Raw genomic sequence first — 12,254 nt, forward strand, 5'->3', positions numbered from 1 at the left:
TCTGGAGAAGGTGATAAGGAGGATTTGATGGGTGAGAACACTTTCGGCCCAATCAGTTAAGCAGGCTCTGGGCTCAAAGTCCAGGGCCTAGATGTACAGCTTAACTGGGTCACGTGTAAAGTTGTCAGCAATCGTCAAGTCCCCGTTTTCTGCCCTGTAATAATTACTATCATAAAAGGCATGTTGGAATCCAGGTTAGTGGGAATGGTGGAAAAGCCACCGATGTGGATTTGATCCCCTCCCGACTTCATAAATGTACGACACTGACATTTGGCTCCTCCTGGACACAGGCTGTGTCAATATCATGAATTAACGGCTGTGGTTGGAGTGAGGGAGAAGAAAGGAGCATAGTTGGGCTATGGGTGGGGCTACCCAGGTTCCAATCCAGCCCCAACAGCCCATGTGACAAGGACCAAGGACTTCGCTTCTCTGGGCCTCAGTTCCTTCGGGGGTGAAATGGGAATTAAGAATCTACTATATGGAGGCTAGACAAGACGTGTAGTAGAAAACCTCAGCTCTTTGAGACTCCGTCTCAAAAAAAAAAAAAAACCTCAGCTCTTTGCCAGGCCCAGTGGCTCATGCCTAGAATCCCAGTAACTTTGGGAGGCCAAGGCAGGAGGATCACTTGGGGTCAGGAGTTTGATACCAGCTTGGGCAACATAGCAAGACTCTGTCTCTACCAAAAAAAAAAAAAAAAAAAAAAGAGTGAGAGAGAGAAAGAGGCTGGGTGCAGTGGCTCATGTGTCTAATCCCAGCACTTTGGGAGGCCGAGGCAGAAGGATCACTTGAAGCCAGGAGTTCCAGACCAGCCTGTTGAACACAGCAAAACCTGCCTCTACTAACAATACAAAAATGAGCCAGGTGTAGTGGCATACACCTGCAGTCCCAGCTACTCAGGAGGCTGAGGCACCAGAATCGCTTGAACCTGGGAAGAGGAGATTGCAGTGAGTCGAGATCACTGCCACTGTGCTCCAGCCTGGGCAACAGAGACCATCTCAAAAAAAAAAAAAAAAAAAAAAAAACGGAAAGAACGAAAGAAAACCTCAGGGGTTAAAGGGGACTGGGGTTATCCTTACTACCACAAAATCCTGCAGACCAAAGCCTGAACCCGCTGGTAAACCTTTCAGCCCACTCACCACCCACCACGGCCAATCCCTAAACAAGTTCTGTTGGGCCACCCATTTCTTGTACCCAGTGCCACCACTCTCATCCGGGACTTTACTTCTCTCCTCACTGCAGTACAGGCTGCCCCTCACTGCCCTACTTCCACTCCCACCTTCAATCTATGCTCCTCGGTAGCCAGAGGGCATGGGAGGACACTCTGAATCAACCCACACCCTCACCAGCCTCCCCCACTTGCCTGCCCTTCCCCTTCTCCCCACCCCGCAGTCCACACGTCAAACTCATTCCAGCCTCAGCGCCTTTGCACCTGCTGTTCCCTCTGCTGGGAAAGCTCTTCCCTGATCTTTCACAAGGCTGGCACCTTTGCATACCACTCCACTCTCGGCTGGCACGTCACCACCCTGGGGAGGCTCTCCCCCAACCACCCCAGTTGTCCAGCCTCCCACAATCCCTTCCAGTTCCAGGTGCATCTCTCTCACCGTTCTGCTTTCCTGACTCCACAGCATTATTCATCCCCATCTGGAATTATCTTGTTAATCTGTTTACTTCTTCCTTGACTGTGTCCCCCAACCTAAACAATCAACTCCAGGAGGACGAGCCTTCGGGCTGGGCTCTGTCCCCAGCACTGGAAGCATATGCGAAGTTCAGTAAATATTTGCTGAATGGAGAAGTTAACAATGGAATGAATGAATGAGTTTGCACATCACTGAACAATAAATCCTCTGCCCCCAGAAGGAATGTGTTGTAATCTCTAGCAGCAAAGAGGCCCTTAGGTATCGTGCGATACAATGAATAACTGATCCCAAAGCATCTAAATGATTTCAAGCGTGCTACTGCTCTCAAGAATTTACGACTCAGACAATAGTGGCTGGGGTCAGAGCTCGCCCCTGGCCAGGTTACCAGGGTTTGCCTCTGCAATGGAGCAGAGCCCTTTATTGTTCTTTTGTCTAGGAATGGAGTTTCAGATCAGAAGAAATCCAAATACTCAAAAACCTCTTGCCCCAAGCATAAAGGACTAATTCCTTGGCGCAGAGCAGGAACTCACCAAAGACTATAAGGTCTGACAATGCCTGACAGGGGGAAGAGAGAGAAAGATGGGAATGTCAACAGTCTCATTACTCTGACAAACACCCACAAGGCCCCACCTGGTCAAAGGTAAGGCCTGCAGCAGCCGTGCCCACACAATGAGATGACCGGACTGGTTCATCTGTTTATTGGCAAGCTCAGGACAGGGTATGAGCAGTGGCAGAGACCAGCAAATGTCAAATGAATGAACATAAAAACAAAGAAGATTTGAATCTCTGCAGGGAGGAAAAAAAAAAAACACAACAGATTAGAAACCACCAGCCCAATTGTTCAATAGTCATTTCTAAGGCAAACAAAAGTTCAAAAGAGCCAGTACCCTCGGGATAAATGAATAATAGATGAGGGGCAGGTTCTCGCTAGAGGAATAGTCCCACTAATAAATGAAGAGGTGGACAGAATTACAATGGCACAATTTTTGTACACCCCAAATGAAATAATGGCTCTGAGCAATGGTCACCCACGGCCACTAATGCCACAAAACACAGAAAGGGGCCACCAATTTTCCATACCTAATGGACATATACAGCAACATCTAGGAGGATGGCTAGCTCTCACTGCCAAAAGAAGAGAGAGAGAGAGAGAGAGAGAGAGAGAGAGAGAGAGAGTGTGTGTGTGTGTGTGTGTGTGTGTGTGTGTGTGTGCATCTCAAACATGAAACTCACCTACTCTGCAAATTCAATGATTCATTTATAGGAAACAAAGAGATAGAAGAATAAGTTAAACACTGCAACAGGGATATGATCAGTCAGATCCAGGCCTGATCATATACAGGACAAATGACATGGCTTTTCTCAACAAACAAACTGCAAGAGAAAACAAAGAAAAAACAAGCCAGGTGTGGTGGCTCACTCCTGCAATCCCAGCACTTTAGGAAGCTGAAGCGGGAGGATCATTTGAGGTCAGGAGTTTGAGACCAGCCTGGCCAACACAGTGAAACCCCATCTCCACTAATAATACAAAAAAATTAGCTGGGCGTGGTGGTACATGCCTACAATCCCAGCTACTAGGGAGGCTGAGGTGGAGAATTGCCTGAACCTGGGAGACGGAGGTTGCAGTGAGCTGGAGGGAGGGAGAAGTCATAGATTAAATGAGGCTTCACGAGATGAACCAAATTCAATGGTGAACCCGGTTGGGTCCTGATTGGAACAAACCAATTCTAGAAATATATTTATAAGATGATCTGAGATGTTAACACTGTGTGGATACCAGATGATGTAAGCAATTAATGTTAATTATTGTCATGATTAAAACGGTCTTGTCATATGTCTTTAAAGAATACTTATCTTGCAGATACTCAACTATTTAGCTTTAAAATAATACAGTAGGGGGTGGATGGTGGTGGATATAGAAGAAAAGAGAGTGGTCGTGAGTTAGTAAGAGGTAAAGCAATTTTTTTTTTTTTTTTTTTAAAGGCAGGGTCTTGCCCTGTCACCCAGGCTGGAATGCAGCGGTGCAATCATGGCTCACTGCAGCCCCGACCTCCTGGGCTCAAGCAATCTTCCTGCCTCAGCCTCCCAAAGTGCTGGGATTACAGTTGAGAGCCTCTAGGCCCAGCCCTCCTTTATTTTTTCTTCACACCTCTTATCTCTGACTCACTAAGTAACTGACTTGCTTACTATCTAGCTGCTCTTTTAAAATACAAGCTCTGCGAGGGTGGAGACCTCCCTCGTTTGCTTTTCTATTACTTTCTTCCCAGCTCCCAGAATAGTGCCTGTACAAAACAGGTACTCCATAAATATCTGTGTAATTAATCAAAGAACTAAAAGTGTGGGGGGGGGGCATCATCTACAGTACCATTCTGGTGTCTGATGGCTCCTTTCAGCTCCGCTATTAGGGAATACCTCAGAACTAGTAACATTACCGGCTGCCTACTCCAATATTGAGTCTCCCCTTTTAACTTAGTAATCAAATCTAAATTTTAGCTAAGAATAAGGCCATGGGAAACAAAACTACCTCTCCCAGGTTCCCCTGCAGCTACATATAGTAGTGAGATTAAATTCTGGGCAAAGGTGTAAGGAGACTTGCCGTGTACAACTTAAGTCTCCTTTCTTCTTTCTTGCCTCCTGGGACATAATGGCTGAAGCTTGGGCAGCCGTCTCATACCATGAGGTGGCAGGACAAGGCTGGTGGAGCCAGAAGGTGGGAGCAGCCTGAGTCCCTGATGAGAACATAGGCCTCGCCTGTCTATTACGGGGCTCCTTCATACAAGAGAGCAATAAGTTATTTTGCTTAGGCCACTGTCACTTTGTTGAAACTAAATTACATGCAGTTGAAACTAATCTTTTTTTTCTTTTATTTTTTTATTTTTATTTTTTGAGATGGAGTCTCGCTCTGTTGCCTAGTGCAGTTCACTGCAGCCTCCGCCTCCTGGATTCAAGCAATTCTCCTACCTCAGCCTTTTGAGTAGCTGGGATTACAGGTGTGCACCACCAACAGCCAGCCTGCAGTTGAAACTAATCCTACCAGATATATCTGAGAACAAAACGCCACAGCACAGTGGGTGGAACAGATATAGTCATACATCTGTACTAACATACACAAATGCCCAGAAGTTGAGGACTGTTTCAAAGAGTGAATCACTGTGAGCTGGGGATACACAAAAAGGTATCATGGAATTTGCGGGAGAACAGCAGGGGAGAGAAAACAACCATAGAAAGGATGACCCAAGGATCATAAACTTTCATTACGTTAAATAGGCTGCCACCCCAGGATTAGTAGCCACAGTACATAAAGAACACCTACAATTCAATAGGAAAAAAGCAAAAGTGGCCAGGCACTGTGGCTCACGCCTGTAATCCCAGAACTGTGGAAGGCTGAGGCAGGCGGATCACCTGTGCTCAGGAGTTTGCGACCAGCCTGACCAACATGATGAAATCCTATCTCTACTAAAAATACAAAAATTAGCTGGGTGTGGTGGCAGGTGCCTGTAATCCCAACTACTCGTGAGGCTGAGGCAGGAGAATTGCTTGAACCCAGCAGGTGCAGGTTGTGGTGACCCAAAATCGCACTACTGCACTCCAGCCTGGGCAACAAGAGTAAAATTCCATCTAAAAAAAAAAAGAAAAAGAAAAAGAAGCAGAATTGATGAGCAAGCAATATCCAGAAGGAGAAACATGAATGAAAAGATATTCTGCCTTACTAGTCTTCAGGGGTAAATTAACCACAACAAGATTTCATATCCTATTCATTAGGCTGGCAAAAGTAAAAAAGCTTTGCAAAACCAAATGTGACAAGGACAGTGAATAAAAGAAACTCATCCTTGGTGGGATGTTTAACAAGCAGCTCAGTAATATCTGGCAAAGTTAAAGATGATCACAACCTACAATCCAGAAATCTCATGTCCAGTACATACCTAAAAGAAATGCCTGTCCATGTGCACCAGGAAGTAAGTGTAACAACATTCACAGCAGCCTGTGAACAGCAAAATATCTGAAAACAAAATGTCCATTGGCATGAAAATGCCTAAAACAAAAACGTGGTATATCCAGCCAGTGGAATACTCACATGGCAGTAAATAAAAATGCATGAGTCACAGCAGTACCAGTCTAAATCAATGTCAGAATCATAATACTAGGTGAAAAATGCAAGTCTCAGAAGACTATGTACAGTATATCTTTTTTTTTTTTAGGTGGAGTCTTGCTCTGTCGCCCAGGTTGGAGTGCAGTGGCATGATCTCAGCTCAGTGCAACCTCCACCTCCTGCGTTCAAGCTATTCTCCTACCTCAGCCTCCTGAGTAGCTGGGACTACAGGTGCGCACCACCACACCCAGCTAATTTTTTTATATTTTTAATAGAGATAGGGTTTCACCATGTTGGCCAGATGGTCTCAATCTCTTAACCTCGTGATCCACCCACTTCAGCCTCCCAAAGTGCTAGGATTACAGACGTGAGCCACCGCGCCCAGCCTTTTTTATTTTATTTTTATTTTTTTGAGACAGGGTTTCACTCTGTCACCTCGGCCACAGTGCAGTGGCACGAACAAGACTCACTGCAGCCTCAACCTCCAGAGCTCAAGCAATCCTTCCTCCTAAGCCCCCCAAGTAGCTGGGACCACAAACGCATGCCACCACACCCGGCTAATTTTTTAAATTTTTTTGTAGAGATGAAGTCTCGCCATGTTGCCCAGGCTGGTCTCAAACTCCTTGGCTCAAGAAATCCTGCTGCCTCTGCCTCCCAAAGTGCTGGGATTACATGCACGAGTCACCACACTCAGCCATATTTTGATAAAGTTTAAAAATCATTCTTTTAAAGATAAAGAATAATAAAAAATTCAAGATGGTAGTCACTTCTCAGAGTAGGCAAGAAAGTGAATGGGAAGTACCACATAGGTACATGTAAGTTACTGGTAATATTCAAGTTCTTGAGCAAACAGTGGGCTAATGGCTGTTCACTACGATAGACAAATATTATTTCACAGACCAAAAATGCCAGTATATCATGCACGACGCATTATGATTAATCCAATTCCATGTGTCCAAAGGCCATCTTTAAAAAGTGAATACAGGCTAGGTATGGTGGCTCATGCCTGTAATGTCAATGCTTTGGGAGGCCAAGGCAGGAGGATCACTTGAGCCCAGGAGTCTGAAACCAGTCTGGGCAACATAGCAGGATCCCATCTCTACAAATAAATGAAAAAAATTAGCCAAACAACCATTCTATTCCAGCCTAAGCGTCACAGTGAGACCCAGACTCTACAAAGATTTTAAAATTTAGTGCATTTAGAAAGAGGTGAGGAAGAACCTCTACTAGGTTACTGACAGATGAGATCAATGAGGCAGGAAGTAGGAGTGGAGAGGATGGAGTAGTAAGTGGTTTTTGTTTCATGTTTTATTCTGCTGTCAATTACATATTCATTTCAACAAGAAATGTTTCCTATAATTAACCAAAGCAGTATAGTCAAATGGTTCAGTACACGCCTCCAGAGCCAGACCAGGAGAGACTGCATCTCAACTCCACCATGCCCTCGTCAGAGGAAATATGGCAAGCTACTGAACCTCTCTGTGCCTCTGCTTCTGCCTCTGAGAAGAGGGGGTGATAGCAGTGCCCACAGATAGGGCCACTGTGAAGATTCACTGAGTTGGCTTATGAAAAGTATTCCTAACAGTTCCTCTACACAAGGTAAGCCCTTAAAGAGACTGGCTACTATTCTTATCATTAGACTAACTTCAAACACTGATATGAGAGAGGTGAGCTCAGCAATGATCTGGTCAAGGTCTGCAAAAAACCCTGCACACTCTTAGTCTTTGGGAGAAGCTCAGTGCCCTGCCCATGCCAGGAATTTACTAAACAGTTGATAAATGAATGTATGCTGACTCCGTTTACCCACCACTTCTGTGGCTGTCTGGATAGAGCATTGGCAGGTACGTGCCCAACATGTCCACTCTCCATCTTCTTCCTTATTGACCCTTTGCTCAGCGTGGCAATGAGCCCAACTGAAAAACTGCAGATGTCCTTGCAGCAAGGAGTGGCCATGTCACAAAGTTCTAGCCAAACAGTCACAAGCAGAAGTCTGCTAAGGATTTCAGGGAAGGCTTTGGTTTCCTGATACAGGTGCTGTCTCCTTTCCTTAGAGCCCTGCTTCTGCCTGCCCATCACAAGGATATCAGGCTGGAGGTGGAGCAACCATTTTATGAATAAGAGGCTAGGGATGGTGACACAGATAAAGAGGAACCTGGAGCAGCAGAGAGAGGGTGAGCACCACCTTAGCCTGCTGAGCTCTGTACTTCTTACTTGAGAAAATGAACCCTGTGGTAGCCTGGATAGAAAGATGCCCCCAGTGGACCACACCTCCTGGAACTTGTTTTGTGATATTCCTCCCATACTGAATCTGGGCTGACTCTTCAACTCACATTAACTAACAGAATGAAGTAGAAGTGATGTGGGGTCAGTTCTAAATCTTTGCCTTAAGAAGGCTCACAAAGCCCTTGGCTGCCGTGTTATAAGTCCAGCTACAGGCTGGCCAGGACACATGAAAGGAGAGGTCCCAAGACTATGGGCAGAAATGGACCCAGTCATTCCCAAGGTGCCGTTTCAGTAAAGCAATTTTGAATGTTCCAGCCCCATCCACCCTCTGACTGTAGCCACATAACAGACCCCAAGCAAGACAAGCAGAAGAACCATCCTGCTAAGCCCCAGTCAACTGCAGGTTCACAAGAAATAAGAAACTGCTGTCATTTTAAGGCCTTAAGTTTGGGGGTGGTTTGTGGTGCAGCAATAGATAACTAGAAAAACCTCTATCTGGGTACAACACTGTACAAGTTTCCTGAAGACAAGCACAGTCCCTAACTAAAGTGCCACCTGAAAAAGAAACACACAATCGATCACAAATTCCAACAAAAATCTCTTGCACATTCTGATTTCCAACCAAGACTGTTAATATGAAAAAACATGAACTGTCCTTTCACTCTTATTTCATAATAAGTACATTAAACACAACTAATCTGGCTAAGTGCGATGAATCTATTAATTCTCCTAAAAATGAAAAAGCATTTAAATTGCTTTTTGGTTCAACACAGTGCTGGACCTGGTAAGAACTCTCCAAAAATACATCTTCTATCTGGATGAGAGGCATCATTATACTACTGTTATTTCATATTCATTCTCAAAGGCCTAGAGCTTAACAAGGTGCCCAAACAGGTTGGACGCCTGCAATCTAATTAAAGAAGGCTATCAATAAAAATAATAATTTTAGGGGAGAAAAAACTCTAGAAGCAAAGGGAATGCCCATCAGTGATGTCTTGGCCAAATCAATTATGTTGCATCCACACCACCGTGTGTTATGTAGCCACTAAAAAGAACAAATCTGAGCACTACGCAAGGACCCAGAGGCATTTCCACATGGCACTGCTTGCTATGTGAGAAGACCAAAATGCAAGAAAATAAGTGTAATATTATCTCCTATAGGATTATATAACCATGGAGAAGAATGTGGAAAGATACATACAGTCCTTGATTGTTACCATGGGTGAAGGATTGCGGGAGGATGCTGACATAGGGATGGAGTGGGGGGTGGCACAAAAAAGGGACAGACAGTGAATATTAAAAAGGGGCTTGAAAATAATTCATATAAAGAATTCTCTTTTTAAAATCTAATTTGCTGGGTGCTATCTATGCACCAGACACAGTGCTGAGTCACCTGATCTCACTTTGACTTCTCGTTTAATCATCTATTAATTATCCCCATTTTCCAGATAAGGAACCTGTGGCCCAGAGAAGTAGTGTGCCCACAGTGTTGGGGCTCAGGTATTATATGAAATAAGTGTAATAGGAGGGTCCCCAACTCAACCCCAAACTCCCGCACTGGGAGCTCAAGGGACATACATATTAAATGTTGTAGAAGAGCTTCCCTCCTGCTCTGCACATTCTTAAAATAGCAGCAGGTCCTGATGTGTGATGATGTATGCTACAGCAGCACGAAGTCCATCAGCACCTTGGTCCCCTGGTGCCTCATGCTGGGAGAAATCCAAGAGGGCCACTGACCTCACTCCACGGAGCTCAGGGAAGCCCTGCCCAGGATATTTTTACAGAATCAATTGCTGACACCAGGAGCTAGAAAATAGATGAGGATGTGTCAGCTATTACACGGTCAGATTCTTCGAGCTCACCATTTAATTAAAACTTGTTCAGCCCCAGAGCAAGAATTATTGCCCATTAAAGCAGGGGAGATGGCTCAACTGTGCCTGGCTGGTTAATTGCTACTTCCCAGGCATTCCCTGGCCTCCCGGTGCAGGAACAGCAAGCAGGAGCTGGAGATAAATATGGGATGTGTGTATACGGGTGGTGTCTTCCACACAGCCTTCTCCACCTAAATGAACCTGACATCCTCTCCACTTACTAGACCAAGCTTTCCTGTTCCATGCCACAGGCACCCAGGCTGCCCAGATGAGTCACTACCAGGCCTGGGCTGCACAAACTGCAGGGGTTGTGGGACAGGAAGCCAGAGGGCTGGATGCTGCAGGCAGGTGCCAGAGAGCCGCTGGGTGACCAGAGGGAGGCATCTGCACATGCCACCTCACCCACGGCCACAGGTTCCTGGAAAAGCTGACACCCTCCTCAAACCCCAAACGAGGCTGGCCACCCATCCTTGGACCATGTTGCACCTGAAAAAAATTCATTCATATCATAATTTAGCCCGCATCTACCATGTGCCAGGAACGGTTCTACAAGGATGGACACAAAAGTGCCTATGCTTCTATGGAGCCTAGAGCTGGGAAGCAGAGCATAGACAAAACACGTTGAGTGGAAATAAATGCTATGAAGAAAAATAAAGTAAAGAGTAAGGGTGAGGGTGAGGGAGAAGCTGCAATTTAATAAGGAGAGAGGCCTCATGGAGAAGGTGACATCAGAACAGAGACTTGAAAGAGGGAGGGAAGGAGGGAGGCGGCACTGGGGATTCTAGGGGAAGTGTTCCAGGGAGAGGGAACAGCCAGGGCAAAGTCTCTGAGGGAAGACAGCGGGAGGCCAGTGTAGCTGGGGTACAGCAAGCAAGCAGCTGAGAGGTCAAAGATAAGGTCACACAGGGAAAATGGGGGCCTGGGGTTGGGGTAGGGACACTTGAGCACCACTCAGTGCCCAGGCTTGAAGCACTTTACATAGATGACTCACTGGGCACTGCTGCTAGTTCCCGTTTCACAAGAAGAGGAAACTGAGGCCCAGAGAGGAAAGGGGACTCAGGCGAGACCACGGAGCTCGTCCACACCAGGGTGGGATCGCCCCCAGCCCTGGCACAGAAGTCTGCATCCAGCAGGAGCTCAGCTCACTGAAAGAGTCACCGATTCCTTCTCTTGGGAGAAATGTCCTCCATTTTTCTCAGTCCCTCAACACCCGGCCCACTCTTTCTTCACAGTTAGGAGCAGACAGGTAAACATTTCAGGGAGAAGAAGGGGGAAAAAAAGAAAACCAAAAAAAAAACACAACTGTCTAACTCCGGAGAGGAAGAAATATGATTAACTTTCTTGGCAAGTCACTGCCACATTTAACGAACATCGCTCACCTGAAAGACTCCCCGAACACGGCTCTCATCACAAAGTGGGCAGGTGGCTGTCAGGGGAGCCCCAGGTGGGCTCCTCCTGTCCCGGGTCCTCCCAGGGCGAGGCCACCTGCCTGGGCTCTCCAGGCCGACCTCGGTGGTGCCCGCCCCCAGCCCGCTGTGGGTGTCTGGAATGCGGAAACGGGAACCTGCCGTGCCAGCTCCTAACAGCGACTTATTCAACAGCCGCAGGAACACGCCAGCCACCGGAGTTCCCCAGGAGATGGCTGGTCCGTCGTGAACAGGCGCATTCCCAAAGAAAGCTGTTTTGCCAACAGTCCCTCTGGGGGAGGGAAAGAAAAGGCCTCCTTACTCATCAGACACGTGGTCTGAGGAGTCTGAATGGACTTGAGAGAAAGCTCAAAGGTAACAAAGGCGGCTCGCCTGTTACCTCGGATTCAGGCACAGCCACCTGTTCACTGACCGAGCCAGGGCTGGACTTGTGCCTACACCATCTCCTGCCCTGAGCTTGCGCCTGGATGCTTCATTCAGAACCGTACAATCCAAAGGCGGGCTCCTTGGCCCGTGCAGAGGAGGCGCTAGCTCGCAGAGGCAATGCAGCTTAATGATTAAACGCAGTCGCTGGACTCTTCCAGCCAGCTTTGGAAGCACAACCGAACAGCTTTGGCTGGCTAATAATAACAACCACAACCGGAATGCTCACTGCACAAGGGGCTGTCCTAAGCACTGCATATGAATTCTCTCTTCTAACCCTCACAGCGACCCTCTAAGGAGGAACTATCAGCATTCTTATTTTACAGATGAGAAGTTGAACAAAGGAGTCACAGGCTGGAGGTCACACAGGAAGAAAGTGCTGGGGTGGGGATCTAACCCAAGTAGAGCGCCTCCAAGGTTCCAGTTTTTAACCACTACTTTATTTATTTATTTATTTTATTTTATTTTGAGACAGAGTCTGGCTCGGTCACCCAGGCTGGATGGAGTGCAGTGATGCAATTTCGGTTCACTGCAACCTCCGCCTTCTGGATTCAAGCAATTCTCCTGCCTCAGCCTCCCAAAC

General features: G+C 46.6%; 1 protein-coding gene across 3 annotated transcripts in view; it reads right to left on the bottom strand.

Moving 5' to 3' along the window:
- Positions 1-12,254, bottom strand: part of SIPA1L3 (signal induced proliferation associated 1 like 3) — a 303,563-nt gene that overhangs the window by 266,666 nt on the left and 24,643 nt on the right. The window contains exon 1 of one of the 3 annotated variants that reach the window (XM_037991607.2): positions 11,201-11,861. The exons of the other annotated variants lie outside the window; for them this stretch is intronic. The gene's annotated coding sequence lies outside the window, so the exon portion shown is untranslated. Of the gene's footprint in view, positions 1-11,200; positions 11,862-12,254 lie in introns of those variants that run through there. 3 annotated transcript variants of the gene reach the window in all.

The sequence above is a fragment of the Chlorocebus sabaeus genome, chromosome 6, assembly GCF_047675955.1.
Source record: "Chlorocebus sabaeus isolate Y175 chromosome 6, mChlSab1.0.hap1, whole genome shotgun sequence".
Lineage (NCBI taxonomy): Eukaryota > Metazoa > Chordata > Mammalia > Primates > Cercopithecidae > Chlorocebus > Chlorocebus sabaeus.